This window comes from Gobio gobio, assembly GCF_949357685.1.
Source record: "Gobio gobio genome assembly, chromosome: 18".
NCBI classification, from domain to species: Eukaryota; Metazoa; Chordata; class Actinopteri; order Cypriniformes; family Gobionidae; genus Gobio; species Gobio gobio.
In genome coordinates this window covers 23,189,181-23,215,483 of record NC_137111.1, presented here as the reverse complement: position 1 = coordinate 23,215,483, position 26,303 = coordinate 23,189,181, and the positions used below count along the sequence as shown (strand labels likewise).

General features: G+C 43.6%; 1 protein-coding gene across 1 annotated transcript in view; it reads right to left on the bottom strand.

The window, feature by feature from the left end:
- Positions 1-21,984, bottom strand: part of LOC307142033 (uncharacterized protein) — a 58,547-nt gene extending 36,563 nt beyond the window's left edge. The window contains exon 1 of the mRNA XM_079842555.1: positions 21,859-21,984. The gene's annotated coding sequence lies outside the window, so the exon portion shown is untranslated. The remainder of the gene's footprint in view (positions 1-21,858) is intronic.
- Positions 21,985-26,303: the final 4,319 nt, after the last annotated feature.

Below are 26,303 nucleotides of genomic sequence, written 5' to 3'. Positions count from 1 at the left end.
CAGTGTCTATTATATGCTGCCAACGAGGGTCTCACAGTACCATCATATAAACTTACCAGAGTAACAGACCACTAACAAAGCACAAAGCCGGTGGTTGAAAGAACACAAACACGCATGCACACAGTCACACACACAATATGCACGTTGACAGAGGCTAATGAACGTCCTGCGATCGGCTGCCAAAAGCCGTGAGAACCACTTCTCGGGCTTGTGGTGTCCTGCTGGGTCCCTGGAGCACAAATGAGCATCGTGACAATATATTTCAGCACAGGAACACAAACATAATCACAAAACTGGGAATAGAGCACCTACATCTGAGACAGAAAAGTGCACTTCTCCACCTCATCAGAAACAAACACGGATCCTCAGCTTGCCAATAGGCCCTGTAACCAAGGGAACTGACGTTTATTGTGCCGGAGAAACGGTTATAGGAAACTAGACACCTGCAATCCAGCCAATTAGGTTATGAGGGAATAGTACTGTTTCATTTCCTGACACTGAATGGCCTATTCAAATGACCAGGAATAGCCACGAGGGTTATTCATGCTTGACTTATAATCAAAACCCAGACTGATCTCTTTATGTGCTTGCTTAGACAGGGCTTTTGTCTCATTGAGTTTAAATTTTTTTTGTTTAGTTGGTAAGTCTATGGGGCAGATTCGCTAAACATTTCAGCTAAATGCATTGAAAAGGCACTGCAACATATTTAGATTTTAGTAAGTGTCATTGTTTTATATATTTACACTTATTTACTTATTTGCCCCTTTCCTGGGGCAAAATATTACTTCCCTTTTTTTCTATTTTAATAGATGTTTGTATGCATTTTATTTTGATTATGACAGCGATATGAATCAAATTATGAAGAAGAGAAGCGATAGTTTGAACTGCAGCTTTTTCAATTGTAAAAAAACTATTTCATTAAAAAAAAAAAAATCCTCTTTGACACTTGTCTGGTATGGGATAAAACAAATCTCTTTAGCTATTAAAAGCCAAGCACCCGGGGAAATTTAAATCACCGTTTCTTAAGGAGGCACCATTTGTGATCTTTTTCCTGTTCCGCCCAGTTGGTGTCTCATGGGTATTATATCCTACGGTAGACAGCGGCAAGCTGCTACATACTCAAGTTGCCAAAGGTCCTCCACTTGCCTTGACCCCGGCTGACACCCGATCCCCCTAAAGCCATCTTTTATTCCTCCTTCAAGAAGCAACATTAGGATCATTCTTACACCCCTGCTGTTTGGTTGTGGTGACCTCTAAGCTTATGGGAATCCAAGGCCAACAGCAGAGTAAACGGCAACAGTCGGTTTCTAACAATCAGCTCTCTCTCTCTCTCTCTCTCTCTCTCTCTCTCTCTCTCTCTCTCTCTCTCTCTCTCTCTCTCTCTCTCTCTCTCTCTCTCTCTCTCTCTCTCTCTCGGTATAATGTTTAAATGTAGAGATTGAGGGTTAACCGAGTGGTGCTTGGGTTGCTGTCTCTCGTTCCAGCTCTTGTCCGAATTAGTTCGGGATCAGCAGTGCTGCCAATGGCGTGTTCTCAGGCTAGCGTTGCATTCCTCACAGCATTTCATTCTTTCATACTGAGCATCTGTCCCTCAGCCTACAGGCAAGACTAGTCATTCACGGCACAGAATCAACAGCAATTTGATAAGTACTTAAAGGGATAGTTCACCAGAAATGTTCCCGGTTCCACCTGCATTTTGTAATCAAAATCATGTACATGAAAACACCTCTTTCCACAGCAGATTAAGCAATATTTTAGCAAAGATGCTAATCCCCAGTTTGTGTTTTTTAAGTGCGAAACTTGCTTTTAAAGAACTGAAAACTACTTTGGTAGACACACACTCACCAAAACTGTTTTAAAGTCCTCTTGATAGCCTAAATGATAAATTTACTAGAGTATGCTTTTCATATTTTAATGCCCAAAAGCTAATATTAAAGATGCTCTCATTAGGTTTTTGTTCATGTTTTGCTGGCTGTTTATACTGAAACCTAGAGCTGGGCTGGGGATAAAATTTGGCCCTGGACAAATCTAGCCCATTCGGCCCACAAGTTCACCAGTGAATGTTTTGCTGGAGTAAGGGCCTTAAATAGAGTAAATAAATGAATAAATAAAATAGGATAGAAACAAATAATGATATATATTATTGAATTTACTGCTAATACAGCAATATTTAATTAATACAATTTTGTAAAAGTGCAGAAATGCACTTGACAATAAAGCACTGATTTTGAGGTTGTATGCCCTAACAAATACATTTACTGTTCACCCTAATGTCATTCCAAAGCTGTATGACTTTCTTTCTTTTGAACATAAAAGAAGATTGGTTGGTTACCAACATTCAAAAACATGCAGGTTTGGAACGACACAAGGGAGAGTAGCCTAAATTATGACATTTTTGGGTGATCTATCCCTTTAACAAAAGTAACATTGGTAAAAAGTTAACACATATTTTATGTTGTACTGATATTTATGTTTCATCAGGCTCAAATTGAATGAACATTTACTTCAATTAAAATTCATTAGAACAATTAAAATTTCAACTATTAGTACGATCATGGTAAGGCAAGGCAAGGCAAGGCAAGTTTATTTGTATAGCACATTTCATACACAGTGGCAATTCAAAGTGCTTTACACAGAAATGAAGTTAAAATAGTTATACGTGAATAAAATAAAAAATATATATACACTCTAAAAAAAAAAAGGTTCTATATTGCACCAAAAATGGTTCTTGGCTCGTAATCATAGGGGAACCTTTTTTAGTGCTATATAGCACCAATTTTGGTGCTTCAGTAGTTCTTCAGCGGTTCTTCAGAGGTTCTTCAGCGGTTCTTCAGAGGTTCTTCAGAGGTTCTTCACCGGTTCTTTGACTAAGGTGCTATATAGCACCTCTGAAGAACCGCTGAAGAACCTCTGAAGCACCAAAATTGGTGCTATATAGCACTAAAAAAGGTTCCCCTATGATTACGAGCCTTTTTTTTTAGAGTGTAGTATAATAGTTATAATAGGAATTAAAAGGAAATAAAAATAAAGATGAAATCCCTTATCTGGGGTGGAAGAAAATGGAGAGTCAGGTTTACTTTAAAAATATTTGTCAGGTAACTGTGCGTTTAGACAGTACCCTTACAGACAAATCTTCTTGGCCTAACTTGAGGGCGTTCTCTAGATGGTAGTCACAGGTAAAAAAAAACATGCTTCTCGTTACCATGGATATGGTTTGTAAAATAAATAAATAATAATAAAATATAAATTTGTAATAAAACATTTAGTAAACACAGTAAAAACAACCTCTATGAAAGAAATGTATATTCGCCAATATTTCATATAAGTAATAACAGCAACATTTTTAATAAATACATTTCTTCCAAACACCATATTTCTAGTGTTCGTAACGTGGCTGATCGAATTATAATAAGGAAACAGTATTGACAATTTACCTTGTCATGCAGTTTACATGGCCGTGACTGTTTTCAGCTAGACTGACCACACGACTTTATAAAACACAATTCTGAGTCAAATCCGAATGGCTCAAAGTGGGCGGGGTCGGCCGTCGCCATCTTGGCAGCACCTCAATCAGTAATCCACCTGTCAAAGCGGCAATCCACTTGTCACTCAAGTGGCCACGCCCTTATTATGCAGCGTTTAGGCTAAATATAATTTGAACAGATAAGCTAAAAAAAAAACACCCACCTCACAGTTGTCAAGAAGGGCAAAATTATCTATATAGACCAAAACCCCTTTTTGTACCAGGCTGTAAACATATGTTTTTCTGCTTTAAATTATTTTCTGCATTTTAACATGGGGGGTGTATGGGATTGACTCCATTTTGGAGCCTGTCTCAGGTCTCAAGTCACTTCCGTGTTGGATTCAAGAGAGAGAACAGAAGGTTGCCGCTTGGTCACCACATGCCTGCTGACACCTATAGGTGTGGATGTATTAAGTTTGTTTACAGTTAAAAGCACTATATACAGTAAAAAAATTTACATTTACAATACAATATAATCATTGTAATTGTTATACATCTAATTAATATGATTATTTGTTGCAATTAGTAGTACTGTAATAGTAGAGTGCACGAGAGTGCAACATAATTCATGTAAAATAAAACATTATGACACAAATGTTATTATTATTTTTATAAAAAATTCCTCAGTGCTCCTTTGGGTCCATTGCATAAAGTGACGTTAAACAAAACTGTAAATCTTTTCAAAGTGTGGAAATGAGCTTGGGGTGTAATAATTGTTAAGACACTGATTGGCAGTGTTTGCGTCAAACAGGTATTGATGTTATTTTTCTCTTGTAATTGATGCACATGGTTTGAGTCCAACCCTAGCCTGCAGCCAGACTCAGGAATGTGCTAGAGATGGGAAGTTCCTCTCCTTGGAAGAGCACAGTCATCCGTTGCATCATAGAAACGGTCTGTAAGCACCTACACTGCATGCTAACAACCAGAGCAGAATGCCAGAGATCTGAAAGATGTGTTTTGATATGGGTGTGTGATCTTAAGCTACAAAACAACACAAAAACACTACAGTGTTAAAAGCTTGAGACACCCAAAAGTAGTTCTACCTGCACTGTAACAAAACATTTAAAAACACATTAGCAACTTAACGTGTCTAAAAAAAGAAAGAAAGAGAGAAGCTTTATTTATACAGTCACCGCACCTTCAATGAAGACAACAATGACTTATGTGTAACAAGCCCAGACATATTTTTATTGCTGCTCAGGTCTTCCATGACCTCACCCCATATCCAGATTCAGCCTGTACCTTAATTCAGGCAGACGTAGCAGAAGAATCCCAGGAAATCTTTTGGCAAAGAGGAAGTTTGGATTGCAGAAGCTCATTTCATTCAGGGCCCTGACAGCACAAGAGGCAATGTCATCATGGGCCCGGGCAAGAGCGTTTCATTGTTCCTGCTCATGGCACAAGAAAAGAGATAAATAAACATCAGCAGCCTTGACTCCCCTCCGCTGTCAGTCCAATTACCCACAAACCCATACCTCTCAAAATGTCTATTTACCCATGACCTCAACGGCTCGTGCCTGAGGTGTTTTTTTTTTGTTGTTTTTTTGGTGGGAGGGGGAAGTCTGTGGGTATCTGCTTGTGTGTGTTTGTATTTAAACTGCACTCACACCGTTCAGAGATTTTTACTGAGTCAACAGTTATCTTCCCTTTTCAATGGCTGAGTATCCCATCCAGCAGATAAAGATCTGCCCTGCGTCCGAACCCCCCGAATAGTGCAATTCACACATTCACAGAGCCTCTGAGATTTAAAGATCCATGAGGGACGGACATACTGTAGAACATCAGCATGTATACTGCAAACAAAAACAAAAAATCTTTGTCTTGTTGTCCAGTAAAATATATAAACAACATCCATAATTAAATTTAATTCGATTTTTACTGGAAAAGATGACAAAAAATTAAGAAAATTCAAAATAGTAAAAATGTTTCTCCAGATGAGAAGAAAAAAATTGACAGCAAAGCTACGCTAAATGGTTGTGACATTGGAGTTTTCCCTCTTTTGCACCTCGCTTTTAAATCGTTAATCAAAGCAAAAGTAAAATGCGCACAACCGCACAGGCATTCATAATGTTGCGGAGCAGATAGAGTGTTTTCAATTAATTCCTTTGGCACCACGATCACTCTGCTCCGCGCCAGTGGACACGCACCATCATGAATTGCTGTGCACATTTTACTTTCACTTTAGAATTAGCGCCAGTTCAGGGGCGGGTGACTTGAATGGTGGGGTCATTGTTATTCTTAATGAAAAACACAACAATAAAACAGTACAATGACAAACTTTCACAAATGCTTTTTTATTTTGCGTTGAAACCTAATCTTCTGCCCTCATCTTGTCATTCAGCTCTTCATTCTCGTGATGAAATCGTCTCGGTTACGGATGTAACCCTCGTTCCCTGAGGAGGGAACGGAGACGTAACGTTAGTGACTAACGAATGGGGGTTTCGCTTAGAAGCCTATCAACTTCGAGTTTTGAGAAAACGCCCAATGGCGTGCCAATGCCATGGGGCATGCGGAATTTGCATACGTAGCTCCGCCTCACTGCGTGAGTATATAAGGAAGTACGAGGCAATATCGCATTATGTTACCTGCTTGAGGAGCCAAGACTGAACTCCTGCGTTCCAGGCAACACAGCTCGATGTGGCAAGGGGACGTTACGTCTCCGTTCCCTCCTCAGGGAACGAGGGTTACATCCGTAACCGAGACGTTCCCTTTCGTTCAGTCACTACGACGTAACGTTAGTGACTAACGAATGGGGGTCCCAATATAATCCCGCCACTCAGCTGTCTTCCAGTGCCCTGCGTAAGTGTGAGTACCCTGTCGTAAGACTAGTACGGACGAAGGACTCCCACTTAACACAGGATTACCAAGGTACACTGGGAAGCATATCCCAGTGAGGGAATGCCAAGATGCCTACCCGTGGGGAGGACTTAAGAGACACATATGACCCGGAGAGGGTTGCATATGGAAGATCTCTAGGGTACCAGCCGAAGGTGGATTTTTAACCCTAGGGGTGGCGGGGACACGCCAAGGGAAGAAACCCGCTCACTGCGGAGACTTACGGTGAAATACACATGTGGGGGTCGCCAGAGGGAACCATGCACATGGGGCATCTGGCCGGACATGAGGGTCTGGGCTCGAAAGGGCAGACTGAACTGATGTCGGCGTCGACAGTGCTGGAGGAGCTCAGGGCTCTCGGGGAGCTCACCTGAGGAAATATCGCACGTATCCAGTCCGTGGAGTGGAGTGGCGAGCAAGCGAAGACACCTGAACCTGGTCCTTCACCGGCCCCTCGGGGGGGCGAGTACATAGTCGGACACTGGCTCCACTCGGAGATTATAGAATCTGGCGAATGTGTTGGGTGTCGCCCAGCCTGCAGCTCTGCAGATGTCTGCTAGCGAGGCGCCATGCGCTAGAGCCCAAGAGGAGGCCACACTCCGGGTGGAGTGCGCCTTCACACCAAGGGGACATGGTCGGCCTTGCTGCTGGTAAGCCAAAGCAATGGTGTCCACAATCCAGTGAGACAGCCTTTGCTTCGAGAGAGCACTTCCCTTCCGCTCTCCACCATAACAGACAAAGAGCTGGTCTGAGGTCCTGAAACACTGCGTCATGTCTACGTAGGCGCGGAGAGCGCGTACTGGACAGAGCAATGCCAAGGCTGGGTCTGCCTCCTCCAAAGGCAGCGCTTGCAGGTTCACCACCTGGTCCTTGAACGGAGTGGTGGGAACCTTGGGCACATATCCAGGCCGGGGTCTCAGGATCACGTGAGAGTTAGCCGGCCCGAACTCCAGGCACGCTTCGTCAACCGAAAATGCCTGCAGGTCCCCGACCCTCTTGACTGAGGCCAATGCGGTCAGCAGAGCCGTCTTCATAGACAGAAACTTAATATCAACCGACCGCAAAGGCTCAAAGGGAGGTCTCTGCAGAGCAGTTAGCACTACTGCGAGGTCCCAAGAGGGTACGAGAGGAGAGCGAGGAGGATTCAGTCTCCTAGCTCCCCTCAGGAACCTGATGACCAGGTCGTGCTGACTTACCTTTTTGTTCTCCAAGAGATCGTGGTGGGCAGATATTGCGGCCACATATACCTTGAGGGTGGAGGGAGACAGCCTTCGCTCCAGCCCCTCTTGGAGAAACTCAAGCACGGACCCGATCGGACATTTCCAGGGGTCTTCTTGGCGGGAAGAGCACCAGGTGACGAAGAGGTTCCACTTCAACGCATAGGCATGCCGAGTGGACTCTGCCCTAGCGGAAGTGATGGTGGTGACCACCGTAGGTGGTAGGCCACTCAAACCTGCCGGGTCCCGTCTAGGAGCCACACGTGGAGGCTCCAAAGGTCGGGACGCGGGTGCCAATGGGTGCCCCGTCTCTGAGTAAGGAGGTCCGGACTCAGAGGAATAGGCCAGGGAGGGGCTGTCGCAAGGAGAAGAGTTCGGGGAACCAGGTCCGGCCGTGCCAGTACGGGGCGACCAAAAGGACCTGCTCCTTGTCCTCCCTGATCTTGCACAGAAGCTGTGCGAGTAGGCTCACTGGGGGGAACGCATATTTGCGTAGGCCCCGCGGCCAGCTGTGCGCCAGTGCATCCGTGCCGAGCATGCCCTCGGTCAGGGAATAATACAGGCTGCAGTGGGAAGAGTCGTGGGAGGCAAACAGGTCTACCTGTGCGTCGCCGAACTGTTCCCAAATCAGCTGAACCGTCCGGGGATGGAGTCTCCATTCTCCCGGGAGAGGCTGAAACCGCGAGAGCTCGTCGGCTGCGTGGTTCAGGACTCCCGGAATATGGACAGCACGAAGGGACCTCAGGCGCTTCTGACTCCATAGGATGAGATGGCGGGCGAGTTGAGACATGCGGCGGGAGCGTAGACCGCCCTGGTGGTTGATGTACGCTACTACGGCCGTGTTGTCTGTCCGGACAAGCACATGTTGACCCTTCAGCAACGCTCGGAAGCGGTGCAGGGCGAACCGTACTGCCAGCAACTCGAGGCAATTGACATGCAGGAGGCGCTGGGGTCCTGTCCAGGAGCCCGCGGCTGCTTGTCCATTGCACATGGCACCCCAGCCCGTGGCAGAGGCATCCGTCGATACGACGGGGTGAGTGTCTGTAAGCAGGCCCGAGTCACTTGGACCCGGAGCGTGCCAGACTGCCATGCCCATCTCGGGACTCGATCGCGAAGCCAGTGCTGAAGCGGTCTCATATGAAGCAATCCGAGCGGCGTTACCGCGGCTGCAGATGCCATATGCCCCAGGAGCCTCTGAAATAGTTTCAGTGGAACCGCATTCTTGCTCTCGATTTGTCGGAGGCAAGTCAGCAGAGACTGCACGCGCTCGCTCGAAAGCTGCGCGTACATGGCGACCGAGTCGATCTCCATACCGAGAAAAGAGATCCTCTGCACTGGGCAGAGTTTGCTCTTCTCCCAGTTGACCCGAAGGCCCAGACGGGTTAAGTGGTGGAGAACCAGATCTCTGTGTCCGCAAACCTGCTCTCGAGAGTGGCCTAGTATGAGCCAGTCGTCGAGGTAGTTCAGGATGCGAACCCCGTGCTGCCAAAGGGGCGCAAGGGCTGCCTCGGCGATCTTCGTGAAGACGCGAGGGGACAGAGATAACCCGAATGGGAGAACTGCGTACTGGTATGCCCGCCCCTCGAAAGCAAACCGTAGGAACGGTCTGTGTCGAGGAAGGATGGAGACATGGAAGTAGGCGTCCTTCAGGTCGATCGCTGCAAACCAATCGTCCGGACGAACGCATTCGAAAAGGCGTTTCGCAGTCAACATCTCGAACGGAGCCGGTGAAGGGATCGGTTCAAGATGCGAAGGTCCAGGATTGGCCGTAACCCACCGGTTTTCTTGGGTACAATGAAGTAGGGGCTGTAGAACCCGACCTCATTTCGGCTGGAGGGACAGGCTCGATCGCACCCTTCGCCAGTAGAGTGGCAATCTCCGCACGCATGACGGGGGCATGGGCCCCGGTCATGGTATAGCGGACTCCCCTGTAACGGGGAGGAGCCTGCGCGAACTGAATCGCGTAGCCGAGCCTGATGGTCCGGGCAACCCAGCGGGACAGCCCCGGAAGCTGAAGCCAGGCTTCCAGAGACTGCACCAACGGGGTCATACGGACGACAGACGTACCCTGGGTGGGGCAGCGAGGCAGCGTTACCGGCGCGGACAGGGGAGGCTGTTGGGCGTCCCCGGGTCGGAGCACGGTTAACGAGTACGAGAGTGGCGAGACCCGAGGGTGGCGCGCACTGCCGTCACTGGTCTCTGGGTGCTCAGAGACAGGAACATGAGTTCTTCCCAAGCGCTGCTAGCCCGGGAGCCAGCAGCGGAAGGATTTTCCCCCGGCCCTCACCGGGGGAAGGAGAGGCCCTGCCACCATCCCCTGGGAAGAACTGGAACCCATCTCTGAGTTGTCCACCTCCATCCTGGCGTTTAACCAGTCTGGGGAGCGGACTGGGCGACATCCTCAACCACCTCCACGGCGCGGCCCAGGTGAAGGCTGCTGCTGGGGCCGGGCGGGAAGAGGGAGGGCGCCCTCGGCGGCGAGCGGACTGAGTCTGCTCTGGGGCGGCCGAGAACTGTTGGGCGCAGTTCTCAGCCGCGCCGCCGAAGAGGCCAGCCTGGGATATGGGTGAGTTGAGGAGGCGGGCCCGCTCAACGTCCTCCACATCACCAGGTAAGGCCAGGTGTTCTCCCGGACCACAGCTGTGGACATCGCCCGACCCAGGGAGCGTGTGGCCACCTTCACCGCCCGGGGGCGGGGTCAGTTGCGGCACGCAGCTCAATGAAGAGCCCTGGGTCGGCTCCACCCTTGTGCATGTGCAAAGGGGCGGCGGCCTGCCCGTAGCTCTGCGGGACCACGCCACCGAAGTAGACGAGCCCACAGGCTTTGGGGGGGGTGCTTAGGACAGCCACACCACGCCACGTCAAAGCCCTCTGTGGACACCGTAGTGCGCAACAGAGAGTTCAACAGTGGGGGGGAGGGGGCCCCAGTGTACCCTAGGCCGCGGCCCCATCAAGGGCAGAGAAGGCGGAGGAGGCCACCAAACGGTCACGGGAAGCACGGGGACTTCCGGGACCGCGTGATCTCCTCATGCACCCCGGGAGCGAAAGGCATTGGGGGCGGGGCCCAACAGCTGTCGGGTGCCGCCCCCAAAAACCAATCGCGCAACCACGAGCACCCGCGACTGGGCGGAGTTCCACACCAGCGCGAGACTCGCGGCTGCCCGAGATAACATGGCTGTCAACTTTAGGTCAGATCAGGCAGTGCTAACACACCCGGAGGCGGAGCACAACCTAATCGTCATCCCCAAAGGACTCCAGCCCACCTTGGGATGCGGCGATCGACATCTCACTGCTATCCGGAGCGTGAACTGAACGAACGGGCGTCAGAGACGGGCCGTAGATTCAATCCAACACTCACGGAAGCGATGTATAAGAGGGGGGGCGTGGCCCGAGGAATGAACGTCGGGGTTCTTAATACCACAGCACCGCCCTCAGGTCACCCTGGCCACCAGCCAAAGTACCATCTCACTCGGGGACGGTAGATTGGGGTGTGGCAGAGGGGACTCTCTCTCCTCACGGAGATCATTGAGTCTCGACCGCGACATCGCGATGGTCACGCCCCCGCAATGGAAACGTGACACATCCGCAAATACTGCCCGAACGTGCTGAAGCCCAAACACGCTCGAGCAGTGAATGCGTCCATAGACAGCAGCGGAAAATCGATCGCACCCGGAAGTGCACGGGCGAGCCGTCTTGAAAAAGACGTGCCACGCGCAAGCTCTTTTTGTGAGAGGAAAGCCTCGCAGTCGATGCCGAAGCGCCCAGGGAAACACACACCAGCTGTCAAACGGACCACTGCGCAGATCAGCAGGCAGGAAGTATGCAATCACTGGAACGCGCCGTCACACCAACACCGACTGGAAAGCTGCTCGTCTCGAAGAAGCTGACAGAGTCTCAGAAGGCTGTAGGAGTGAAGAGGTAGGTACTCTTGGCTCCGAAAGCAGAAACATAATGCGATATTGCCTCGTACTTCCTTATATACTCACGCAGTGAGGCGGAGCTACGTATGCAAATTCCGCATGCCCCATGGCATTGGCACGCCATTGGGCGTTTTCTCAAAACTCGAAGTTGATAGGCTTCTAAGCGAAACCCCCATTCGTTAGTCACTAACGTTACGTCGTAGTGACTGAACGAAAGGGAACTGAATATACTTTAAGTGTAACAGTGGTAAATTTTTAGTACACTATTAGTTTACCATTACGTTTTTCATATGTACTGCAACTTTACTACAAGTGAACTTATAGTTATACTGATAGTTTTCTAGTCAAATACTTGTAGTACACCCCCCCCCCTCCCATTAATTGGAAATGGCCAAAATTACTCCCAAATTGACAATGGCCAAATTGACTTTTTTGACATATTTGACATACAAACAAGTGTGAATGTGTGCATATTTAAAGAGTTTAAATTGCAGAGTTTAAATGGATGAATTCACAACTAGGCTATAATTAGACCTTGTACTTTTTCTAGCGTTCTTATTTCTTCTTTATTCCCTTAAATCCATTTTGATCATTTCATTATTGAATTTCTATTTTCTAAATAAAACGACCATCCACCCCTTAAAAAATAAAAACTTTGAAAATATGGTTAGCTAGGAATTTCCACCAATGGCGGGGAAAGAGTTAAGTAGATTTGAGGTAAATTCCTATGTCACTACCAGTGAACTACACAACAATTCACATATACTCAGAATTGGTAACATATCTGTTTTATATATATATATATATATATATATATATATATATATATATATATATATATATATATATATATATATATATATATATATATATATATATATATATATATATATATATATATATATATATATATATATATATATATATATATATATATATATCAATATTTTCAAACAATTTAAGTTTATAAAGTATTTAAAATGGTATTTAAAATGCTAATCAATCAAAGACATAAACACAACTACAAGCTAAGTATACTTAGAAAACTGTATTATACTTTTATCTCAATCAAAAGACTTTAAAGTACAACATACACTTTTCTGTCAGAAACTGTTTTTTAAAAGTTTACTTGTGTAATTTTAAGTATATTTCTGAGAAGTACATAAAAAGTAGACTATACTTTCTTATTTTTAGTTTTAAAGAAGTATAGCACACTTGAATACACTTTATGAAAATGTTTATGCAACCAGCCACAGATTTGTCATTCTCTGATTTTGGAGTTTGACATCCTTTTCCCTTTATCAAAAACACTCTAAACTAATGTTGCACTATAAACAGATTTGAATTACATCATCCTATTATTAATTGCCATTGGGCATTGCATCATTCTAATTGTGCCATCTTATAAATATTACATGAACATTTGCACTAAAAAAGAAGGATTACATTTTGTTAATTGCTACGTGTTTGAAAGGAATCTTAGGTGTGAGACGGATTGGCAGCACAATGCTACAGCAGACAGTGAAGTTTGTAAGTGCATGTGTCCCGTGCATTATTAGCGATGATGCAATGACAGAAGGTGTTCAGTTCAGATCTTCAACTGTCATCATTATTGGGAGGCTAATCCTGTCATATGATCATTGTTCATCACTACCGGCAGATTGCTTAATCTCCCTGAGAGCCTGCAAAGAGAAAAAGAGAGAGAAGGCTGGATTTAAAATGTTCTGATCCAATGACCCATGACATCAGTCTGGGTCATACCTTCCAACCAGGACCACACAGACGAACAGGCCTTCCATCAAATCACATCAAAGCATTGCGGAGAGTGATTGAGTCTGGCTGAAGACAGCCAGAGACAAGTGCAAGACAGATCTCAGTATTTATATCTAACCTTAGTCACTCACTCAAGCCATATGACCAAAGCATGAGAGGAAAGTAACATGCATACCAATCCAAGAAGTCATCAAGAACCTCACAAAACCATCAAAGATTACGAAACAATGGCTCGGCTGATTGTCGCACAATAGAGTCCACCGATACGGCTCACCTGCAATTAATCCAGAGCAAGCCACACTCTCTTGCTTTCTGCCTGGGTAAGATGATGCTCTGTGGGTGGTGGTCTCCAAAGGCCTGTCAGGACAATGGATCAAATGCCAGGGCTGTTCCTTTGAACTATTGTGTCTGTGTCTCTCAAAGGCATTATCTGACCCAAGACTACCTGGCCTGTCAGTGAAAGAAGCAGGCACTGCTCAATGTAGCAAAAAATCCACTTGTCTGGTATGTGACATGGGAAATACTTTCCTTTATTGTGCTACTTTGAGTTCCCTCAGGGAAATCTTTCAGGTCTCTGAAGAGTAAATAAATGTGGATAAGATCATGATTCACAGAGTTCTTATCAAACTGCATCCATTGACCATGTATGGCTATATATTGATACATATAAAATATTTAGAAATGAAGACAAAAATAGCATTACATGTGATATTCATAAAGTTTTATCCACTTTACCAGCCAACTAAAAGTTTAATCCTTTAGTATGTACATTTATTGCACAAACATGTTCCCATATAAATGTGAATGTATGCACACACATATATACACACATTCACGGAATGAGTTTCTGGCATGTCTGACTTTTTGGGGTTACCGTTGTGCTGAAGAGTAGAGCCTGTGGTTAGGTTGATGATTGGCCAAACACCATTAAGTTATGTTACTATATTTAAAAAGTAACGGCTGTGCTCATCTTCAGCACAGTGATAGTCTCTTTGCTAAATACTTTAGCACATGCAGGTGTGCTTGTGCTATTGTTAACTAGCTTGAAAGTATATGACACATGTTTAATGTAAGTAAATATATAAGAAATATATTACATTATATATTTCTCTATATACACTATATTGCCAAAAGTCTATTTGCACACCCCTCCAAATCATTGAATTTAGGTGTTCCAATCCCTTCTATGGCCACAGGTGTATAAAAACAAGCACCTAGTCATGAAGACTGCTTCTACAAACATTTGTGAAAGAATGGGTCGCTCTCAGGAGCTCAGTGAATTCAAGCGTGGGACCGTGATAGGTTGCCACCTGTGTAAAAAGTAAATTCGTGAAATTTCCTCACTATTAAATATTCCACGGTCAACGGTTAGTGGTATTATAACAAAGTGGAAGCAATTGGGAACAACAGTAACTCATGCACAAAGTGGTAGGCCATATAAAATCACAGAGCAGGGTCAGCGCATGCTGAGGAGCACAGTGTGCAGAAGTTGTCAAGTTTCTGCAGAGTCAACAGCTACAGACCTCCAAACTTCGTGTGGACTGTGGATTAGCTCAAGATCAGTGCGTAGAGAGCTTCATGGAATTGGTTTCCATGGCCAAGTAGCTGCATCCAAACCTTACATCACAAAGTGCAATGCAAAGCGTTGGATGCAGTGGACTAAAACACACCGCCACTGGACTCCAGAGCAGTGGAGACGTGTTCTCTGGAGTGACGAATCACGCTTCTCTGTCTGACAATCCGATGGATGATTCCCGAGTTCGCACTTACATATAATTTATAGAGAGTAATTGAATGCGTATTTGGTGTGCTGTCCGGAATTAGCTCGGAATTAGGACCAAACCCAGAGTACCCCCCGTATATGTAAGTGGTTTAGAGCTAAAAAGTGTGGAGAAGGGGTGGTGGAGGGTTGCTGCCAACTGTCAACAAACGGAGGTAGGACTGCTGTGTATATATATACCTCTATTGTTGATTGGCTGAGTGCTCTCCACCTGTCAATTATCTGAACGTGCTTCTCCCGAACCTTGTTAATAAAACATCATGTCTGGGTTTAGCGGTTGCCGGGAGAACGGTACTTGCCTGACTGCATTGTGCCAAGTTTAAAGTTTGGTGGAGGGGGTTTATGGTGTGGGGTTGTTTTCTAGGGGTTGGGCTTAGCCCCTTAGTTCCAGTGAAAGGAACTCTTAATGCTTCAGCATACCAAGTAGGGATGGGCATGATTAATCGATGATCGATAATTGATCATTAAGAATTTCGTCAATCACGTTAATTTGTTATCAATTAATCTAATGCATTTTTTTTTTATCTAATGCAGATTGCGTTGCATAGTGTGAGTTTTGAAGCAATTAAATGAATTTCCCTGTGTGGTGAAGTTCACTGCAAACATTGCGATGCCGTGTATAAGTGCAACACGGCCACGACTCAAATGATGTACCACTTAAACAAAGTGCATCCGTCCCTGGTTAATTTTGGTGGCGGTGCATCCAATCTCAACCTAGCATCAAGTCGGCGTTAGCTCGGACTCGGAGCTGTGATGCATAACGAGCAGAGAACATTACCCAAGGGATCAGCAAGTTCATTGAGTTGGATATTCTGCCCTTAAGTATTGTTGAGGGTTGGATGGTTTCCGAGAACTGATACATTTATTGGAACCAGCATATCAAATTCCACCACGACGTACCATCACCAGACTGGTAGAAACTCTCTACGAAGAACGAAAGCAGCAGCTGTTAAAATAATTGAGCAAAGCTGAGAGAGTTGCTCTAACTACAGACTGCTGGACCGCTTTAACAGCTGAGAGCTACATCACCATAACCAGCCAGCTACATCATTCGCCGCGTTTCCATTACAGATTTGCCCAAAACTTTTGCGATATTTTCTAAAGGTCGATAAAAAAATATTGCGAAATGACGGCGTTTCCATTAACTGATGTTTTGCGACTAAAGCAATTTTTTTTATCTTGTGATAAGTCATTCCAAAAATTATGCTACGTATGTTGTTAGGTTTATGTATATCCCAGCCACCGCGCGCCATTATTTTTAATGGAAAGAGACGTGTGTGTTATCCAGCATTGATTGCAAGGAAGGCACCTTATACTACTTGAGCGGCACATATGAGGTGTTATGATAAATTGTGGCATTTTATATTCTATTGTTTTTTATGAGTTTAATAAAGAACTCTGTCTCGTCTTCTGTCCAAACATACCATCATCTGTAAAGAATGATCCACTTTGACGCATTGCCACATACAGAGACGAGCAAAAAGTTTGAATCTTCATGGTGACAACTCAAAAGTTTTTTTTACCACTTCGTTATTTTGGCTTGGAATTTCGTTTGTTGGAAATATAAACTGAATTTAGAAATACTTTTGAAATGAAAAACTTTGCGTTTAATAAACAAAATATATTTTTGAAATGAAGACATCGTTTGGATTGGAGTGCAAAATAATCTGTTCCCAGAATCCACGGCCTTTGCCGTTATTGTGAGTGTACACAAATAAAAGTAGATAGTTCACTGTTTATCATAGGCCTAATTATGTCTTGCACTTATCTGTAGTATGGCTAGACATTATGGAGTATTGTGATTTGTATTTGCTGTCATAAAGTAAAAAAATCCATCAGAAGGCGCCGACGACTTCGTTGGACAGAGGGTTTAAGAAAACGTAGCCTATTTAGTTTCATATAGTTAGGCTATGTTAAAATATTATAATTTTTTTATTTCATATGCTGATTATGAAAATTGAGCAGCATGAGTAAACATCAGATGCGCATATGTCTGGGGACATGGATTTTGAGCACTTAATTGAATTGTGTTTTCTAGAAAGTCTTTCTTTAAAATTAATTTTGTTTTGTATAAATTGTATTTTAATTTTGATCAATGTTTAATACACTATTTGCCTGTATATTTAATAAATAAGAAGCAAACCAAGATCGTTGGGAATGGATTGACGTGCGTAACTGGGCTGTTTCCGCGGCCTTTGAGTAGGCTACGGCTGAAACTATAGCGTCTTTCTGATAGAAAGCCTGCCAGTATTGAGTTACATGTTGACAAAACCTGTCAGGTCTAAATATTATGCTTTTTGTTTAAGATATTGTTAAACATGATTATTTTTTATTATTATTATTTTGGAACAAATGAGGTCTCTGTTTAAGAACGCCGGCTCGCAGCTGCAGGTTCCTCTGCTTTAGAGCACCACACATGCACGCGCATATATGTTCGGTTTGCCTAACTAAACGAAGTTTAACTGTCTGCCACAAGTTGATCTTGTAATAAAGGTCTCATCGAGGAAAAACACGCTGTATTTTTGTATTCATTGCATTTTTTAATTATAAAAGTTAAATAATTAATTTTATTATACAAATATTAATGATTAATCGATAGTCGATCGTTAATTCTCCCGACGATGGACTAAGAAAATTTAATCGAATGCCCATCCCTGATACCAAGACATTTTGGACAATTCCATGCACAGTTTGGGGATGGCCCCGTCCTGTTCCAACATGACTGCGCACCAGTGCACAAAGCAAGGTCCATAAAGACATGGATGAGCAAGTTTGGTGTGGAGGAACTTGACTGGCCTGCACCTCTGAGTCCTGACCTCAACCCAAAAGAACACCTTTGTTATGAATTAGAGAGGAGACTGCGAGCCAGGCCTTCTCATCCAACAGCAGTGCCTGACCTCACAAATGCGCTTCTTGAAGAATGGTTGGGAGGAGGAGGACGCAATCTCGCATTATGTTACCTGCTGAGGAGCTGAGACTGAACTCCCGGCTGTTCCAGCGGAAGTGGCAGAGGGACGTAACCACTCCGTTCCCTCCTCTTGGGGAACCATGCACATGGAGGCACCTAGCCTAACACGAGGGCTGACCGAGCGGGCATGCACTCTGGTGTCAGCATTAACACTGCTGGAGGAACTCAGGGCTTCAGAGGAGGAAGCTTACCTGAGGAAATATCGCACTTATACAGTCCGTGGAGTGGAATGGCGAACAAGTGATGACACCAAGCAGGTCCTAGTTACTGGCTACTGGAAGTGGGTACACGGGAGGACACTGGCTCCACACGGAGACTATAGAATCTCGCGAATGTGTTGGGTGTTGCCCAGCCTGCAGCTCTGCAGATGTCTGTTAGCAAGGCGCCATGCACTAGAGCCCAGGAGGAGGCCACACTCCTGGTGGAGTGTGCCCTCACCCCTAGGGGGCATGGATGACCCTGCATCTGGTAAGCCAAGACAATGGCTTTGCTTGCAGAGAGCCTTTCCCTTCAGCTTCCCACCATAACAGACAAAGAGCTGGTCTGAGGTCATGAAACACTGTGTTCTGTCTATGTGAGCACAGAGGGCGCATACTGAACAGAGCAGTGCCAAGGCTGGGTCTGTCTCCTCCCAGGGCAGCCCTTGCAGGTTCCCCACCTGATCTCTGAAAGGAGTGGTGGGAACCTTGGGCACGTATCCAGGCCAGGGTCTCAGGATCACATGAGAGTTAGCCGGCCCAAATTCCAGGCACACTTTGTCATCCGAAAATGCCTGCAGGTCCCCTCTTGATAGAGGCCAAATCGACCAGGAGCACTGTCTTCATAGACAGGAACTTAACTGATCGCAAAGGCTCAAAGGGAGCTCTCTGCAGGGTGGATAAGACCTGATGACCAGGAACCCGGAACCTGATGACCAGGTCATGCTGACCCACCATTTTCAACTCCACAAGGTCGTGGTGTGCAGAGATAGCGGACAAGTAAACCTTCAGCGTGGAAGGAGCCTTCATTCCAACCCTTCTTGGATGAAGGAGAGCACGGACCTGATCGGGCATTTTCTGGGGTCTTCTTTGCGAGAAGAACACCATGTGACGAAGAAGTTCCATTTCAACACATAGGCTTGTCTCATGGACAAAGCCCTAGCGGAAGTGATGGTAGCCACAACCTGTGGTGGTAGGGTACTCAAACCTGCCGCGTCCCCTCCAGGACACACACGTGCAGGTTCCATAGATCGGGACGTGGGTGCCAGTGGGTGCCCCGTCTCTGAGAAAGGAGGTCCTTCCTCAGAGGAATCGGCCAGGGAGGGGCTGTCGTGAGGAGCACCAAGTCCGGTTGGGCCAATGAGGCACAACCCAAAAGGCCTGCTCCTCGTCCTCCCTCCAGGATCTGTGCAAGAAGGCTCACTGGGTAAAACACATACTTGCAGAGGCCCCGCGGCCAGCTGTGCACTAGTGCATCCGTGCCGAGGGTTCCCTCAGTCAGGGAGTAAAACAAACGGCAATGGGAAGAGTCGTGGCAGGCAAACAGATCTACCTGTGCATGGCCGAACTGTTCCCAAATCAGCTGAACCGTCTGGGGATGGAGTCTCCATTCCCCCAGGAAGTGGCTGAAACCGTGAGAGCTCGTCGGCTGCACGATTCAGGTCTCCCAGGATGTGAATGGCACGAAGCGATCTCAAGAGGGGGGTATGGCCTGAGGAATGATCGTCGGGGCTTTATTCCACACCGTAACCCTCAGGTCACCCTGGCCACCAGCCAAAGTATCACCTCTCGTGGAGGGGATAGATTAGGGTGTGTGCAAGAGGGGGTTGTGGCCCGAGGAGCGTTTGTCGTGGCTTTATTCCACACCGTAACCCTCAGGTTACCCTGGCCACCAGCCAAAGTATCCCCTCTCGTGGAGGGGATAAATTAGGGTGTGGCAGAGGGGACTCTACCTCCATTACGGAGGTAATTGAGTCTCGACCGCAACATTGCTTTGGTCATGTTCCCGCAGTGAGAACATGACTCACCCACAAACGCTGCTTGAGCATGCTGTAAGCCCAAACACATCAAGCAGTGATTGTGCCCATCAGACGGCGACAGAGATCGACCGCACCCAGAAGTGCACGGGCGAGACATCTTTAAAAAGACGTGCCACGCGCAAGCTCTTTTGTGAGAGGAAAGCTCTGCAGAGTGTTTAAGCGCCCAGGGAAACACACACACAGCTGTTGCAGATCACTGCACAGATCAGCAGGCAGGCAATGAGAGATCGCTGGAACGTGCCGTCACACCAACACACTGGAGAACCGCTCGTCTCAAAGAGCTGAAGAAAGAACTCAGAATTCAAGCTTGCAGGAGTGAAGAGATGCTCTTGGCTCCGAAGCAGAAACATAATGCGAGATTGCCAGCGTCCTTCCTTATATACCCACGCGGTGGGGCGGAGTTACGCTATGCAAATTCCGCAGACACATGGCAATTCCTTGCCATTGGCTCAACTCGAAGTTGATAGGCTTCTGAGTGAAACCCCCATTTGTCAGTCACTGACGTAACTAGGAGTGACTGAACGAAAATATATTTTCTTTCCGTAAGGGTGAAAAAAAGACATTTTGGTAATTTACGCAAATATATATAATAAATATAAATATAAATATAAAGATATAATAAAATCAGGTCATTATTTTAGGGATAAACTACACTACAAGTATTTGCTGTCAGAGATAGTTTTCATGATGAATCATGGTTAAAATATGAGAGCAGCCCAACAAAAACAGCCACCCCACACACGATTATCGCTGAGAGAGGAACTGAGAATCCACCTCACTGTACACATTCAAGATAGACAAGACAAGAGATCTGATTCGTTTCACTGTTTGAAACAAAATCACCAGCACCACCCTACAACTTGTTGAGAGTTGTCCAAATATAACATGACATGCTCTGACTGTCATGTGAGCCGTTGTATCTCAGCAGTGTAAAAACACTGATTTTCCATTTATGACACTGACGTATTTACTGATTGATTTTAATGCTAAAGGGATAGTTCACCCAAAAATGAAAATCCTGTCATCATTTACTCACCCTCAAGTTATTCCAAACCTGTATGGTAGACTATGTAAGGTCTTTATACTCCACTAAAAACATAGTTATGTATGTTATTTTGCATTTCTGACAATAGGTCGTCATAAATACTACACACTGAACCTTTTATAATGTATTAGTAAATCTTTTTAAAAAAATATTATCTAAGATTAATAAATGATGTAGAAGTATTGTTGATTCTTAGTTCATGTTAACTAAAGTAGTAAACTGATGTAAATTAATGAAACCTTATTGTAAAGTGTTACCTACAGTTTTACTAACCCCAAACTTTTGAATCAAGACTGTTAATGAAAACAATTACATTTCACACTGCTTGTGTTAAATGTTGATAAACATTTAAATATATACAATTTTAGATTTTTTCATATCACTTAAAATTAGATACCATTTTAGTCAGAGTAAAAGTTACTAAAATAAATGAATATATGACGATGTTATTGATACTGCAGCAATACCATTTCATGGCATTTCAACCCACCAAGATTTGCTGCTGTCGTTGTCATCTACCTTCACATTGCAAAACTTCGCCTCTTTTATTGGAAAAAATAGTCATTGGTATTTGATGAGAAAATGTAAAAGCAACAGATACTGACAACACATGTATAAAACAGACTCAGACAGATAGAGACCTCAAGATTAAAAGATTAGGATGAAGAGTGACAGACATGCTAGTTTGCAGGGCAGCTAAATGAGAGATGCTGGCACAGGTGAGGAGCAGTAAAAGCCTTGTAAAGGTAAAATATAAAAACACATTTTTTTAAAACTTACATTCAAAGTCCTCTTGAATTGTGGTCAGAAATCCATTCAACAGCACCACTCACCGATAACAGTCCACATTGTTTTGGCTAGACACTGTAGACACTGTGAACAGGGTGGGTGTAATATGTGTGTGACGATGCAGGATTACAGCATTAAGAGTGTACAGATGTGGGAACATCCACAGATGGGCCATCATCCCACTGACGTTGGCATACTGACCCACTGATGGGCACCAATCAGCTCCCACAACCAAAGTAAAGAAGATGAAATCAATCATCATGAAATTTTGAGGTGGTTCCCAAACATCCAAACAAAAGCTCTTCAGAGTCCCAGATAGCAAAGATTTGAATACAGGTGCTAAAGAGCAGTATGTCTGAGAGTGTTTAAAGCAGATACTGTAATGGCAGGAGCACAGACAAGACGGGCTGAAGCCTCTTTGAGCTAAAGCTGATTAAAGAGGGACAGATGGACCCATATCTGAGTAAGAACAGCATTATTCACACAAACATAACACTGCGCATGCACACATCACGGCACATACACATCTGACACATGTGGGGATTCATAATAAAGTAGGCCAACACACATGAGCATCACTATCTATCTATCTATCTATCTATCTATCTATCTATCTATCTATCTATCTATCTATCTATCTATCTATCTATCTATCTATCTATCTATCTATCTACTATCTATCTATCTATCTATCTATCTATCTATCTATCTATCTATCTATCTATCTATCTATCTATCTATCTATCTATCTATCTATCTATCTATCTATCTATCTATCTATCTGCCTGTCTATCTTTCTGTCTAACTGCCTGTCTGTCTGTCTCTATGTCTGTCTATCTGTCTATCTTTCTGTCTAACTGCCTGTCTGTCTGTCTCTCTGTCTGTCTATCTATCTATCTATCTATCTATCTATCTATCTATCTATCTATCTATCTATCTATCTATCTATCTATCTATCTATCTATCTATCTATCTATCTATCTATCTATCTATCTATCTATCTATCTATCTATCTATCTATCTATCTATCTATCTATCTATCTATCTATCTATCCCTCTCTCTGTCTGTCTGTCTGCCTGCCTGCCTGCCTGTCTGTCTGCCTGTCTGTCTGTCTGCCTGCCTGCCTGTCTGTCTTTGTCTGTCTGTCTATATGTCTTTCTTCTGTATTTGTCCATCCATTCGTCTGTCTATTTGTCTGTCTATCTTCCATATCTTCCAAGTATCTATGTTCTATCCATGTTTAATTTCAGCCTTTTTATCTGTCTGTCTTTCTACTGTATTTGTCTGTCTATCTATCTATCCCTCTCTCTGTCTGTCTGTCTGCCTGCCTGCCTGTCTGTCTGCCTGCCTGTCTGTCTTTGTCTGTCTGTCTATATGTCTTTCTTCTGTATTTGTCCATCCATTCGTCTGTCTATTTGTCTGTCTATCTTCCATATCTTCCAAGTATCTATGTTCTATCCATGTTTAATTTCAGCCTTTTTATCTGTCTGTCTTTCTACTGTATTTGTCTGTCTATCTGTCTGTCTGTCTGTCTGTATGTCTGTCTGTCCCTCCGTCCGTCCGTCCATCCGTCCATCTATCTATCTATCTATCTATCTATCTATCTATCTATCTATCTATCTATCTATCTATCTATCTATCTATCTATCTATCTATCTATCTATCTATCTATCTATCTATCTATCTATCTATCTATCTATCTATCTATCTATCTATCTATCTATCTATCTATCTATCTATCATGTTTAATCCACGTATCTATATGCATCTTCCATATCTTCCATTTATCTATGTTCTGTCCATGTTTAATTCCAGCCTTGAAACATAGTGTGAAATGAGTTACTCAATGAACCACTAATGGCAGCACGATGACCTTTGCCCTTCCTTCTGTGTCTTGCCACACTTGAGGAATTGCTCTGGGCAAGTCTACATGATTGTTAGCCAGCCGATTTGGAAGCTGCCATAAATCTATTGAGGAAATTAATTGCTCAGTCAACACTTACAGAGTAAAACAATTAGGAATGCATTAAACAATAATCAACCAATCTAAACACTCAGGCCTGCTCTAACACAAACATTCACCACTAAATTAAAACGCTCAGATATGACAGTTTAGTTATTCAAATGAATGGTCTAGAAAGGCAACTGCAATACTTCAAATATCCTCTTTTGCCTGTTTACATGCATATCAGTTAATCTTGTTAACACTTTATTCTTTCTTTTTTTTCTTCTTCAAACAATAAGAGGTGTATCTCTCAATCCTTTTACCCAGTATAACCCCTCATTTAAGTGTAGATAGGGAAGTTCTACCCAACTTCATATTAAGTGCTCCCTATTTATGCTTCCTTGTTTCATTGTCTACAATATATACTTTCATTGACAGGAAAGGCTTCAGCATGTAGTGTCTTCCTGTTCTCGAGGAAGGTTTTGTGATTAGACACTGACTCAGCGACTGCACCCTTGATTGACTCAACAGATGAACAATTCTGAATCTGTGAATCATGAGAGCTTTAAAAATGTGCAAGTGTGCAGCAAAGTGCACTTACTGCCAAACTTGCACTGCATTCACTGTGGAATAGTACATTTTAAAATTAAGTTTCTCTTTTCTTTGTCTTGCGTTTGAGATACAAAATTGTCTCTTACCCCACTGGCATTGTTTTGAGAAAGAAATTTTGTAATTTTATACAAGACTAATTCAAATCTAATAAAGAAGTTATTTTTGCAGTGCATTTACTTGCACATAAAACATGAAGCATCTTTAATCCGTGGTTTTACCAGCATGGCCTCCTGAACATGATTTTTTCTTTTTATCTCAATAGATTTAGATTTAGTTGTTTTCATATGTGCATTATGCTCCAGATAAATTACTCCCAGCGGAAAATGAGGCACATGTTGGAATCATGGTGATTAGCATGATATTTCCCAGGGTGTGTTTGCATTGCAGATAGAAATCTTCAAGGAAATGTCTGAGAAGCTATGATGACAGAAACACTATTATGAGGAATTCAAACTGGTTAATCACAGGGAAGTAAGCTAATGCTGCAGTCCCAGGCTTTAACTATTTATTTATGTATAGTGCGTCTTTTTCTGGATGCTTAACAACAGTTGCTATAGCCACATTGTAAAATTAAGCAGTAACATTGTTTGGCTTTGTAAATAGTAACAGCAAATGTTAAAACATTAGATACAAAATTTTAAGTGCATATATATATATATATATATATATAAAAATATTGCATACACATACTTTTATTGTGCATATAAAGAAAACCGTTGCTATTGCAGCAGTGTTGTTCATATGCATTTGCCAGCTCTACTGTGTGTTGCATTACAAGCAATTATGGCTACTTTAGGGATCCTATAAAACACACTGATGTAGACATTTAACAAGCTCAGACAATCTTTTCTCAAGAATTAAATAATAAAAAATTAAAAAAAAAACATTCAAGGTGACATCATCTGCTCCTATTATTGGATTTATATCAGTATAGCTCCACAAAACAGACTAGACGGTTTTCCTATCTGGCCTCCTGGGCTGTTCTGGACCGCTCTAGTGTTGGACTTGCCTCATGAGATTTATTAAACTTTTTTTGACTCATGCTTGGAAATAAACCAAGCTCTATTTTTGTAAAATGGATGTCTAGTATCCTTGCTTGTCGAACCAACAGCTATTCTGTATTGATTCCAGTAGGTTTTTCTCATGCACTCATGCAAAAAAAAAGAACTCTTATGGAATCAGACCATGTGCAAAACTCCTCACAATGTCTTTAAAGTTATTTATAGTATTTTATAATAATGCTAATAAAATGGTCTTTTAAGGAACAACATTCACTAAAGCCTTTTAAGTGGATCACTTTTCTTCTAATAATCAAGTGTAATGCAACGCTATACAAGATTATAAAATATTTTACAGCTTTGCTTTTGTATTTAAAGGTATATCAGAACATCAGTTTCAAAGCTGTCATTAACATTAGTAATCAGATATGCTAGAACTCCAAGCAACACAATGTACCTTCAGTAAATTTCCAGATATCAAACATTCATTCTTGGTCCAGATAAGAATGAATTGGCGGATCTTGAAATCATCACTTCTGAAAAGCCGACTTTTTTTTTTTTAGACTTCCAACAATGCCAAATTCTTCCACCCTCAACGGCCGTCTAGAAGTCCAGATTCCCTGCAAACCAAACTACAACAGTGAAGTCTTGACTTAATGCTAACTGAAAACAGCTCATTCATTATTTTACAAGTGTATAGCAAATGGACACTTCAGTTTGATAATTTATTATCATTAATGCATTTAAATAAATCAAGTTTATATTGTTTGAGAGCCAAAAATTAAAAGCTTGGCCATCTGTGAAGGTTCTTATTTTTAATCACGGTTGTTATGACTATCTTGTAATTTATGACTAAGGGGCCGGTTTTCTTTTACTTACC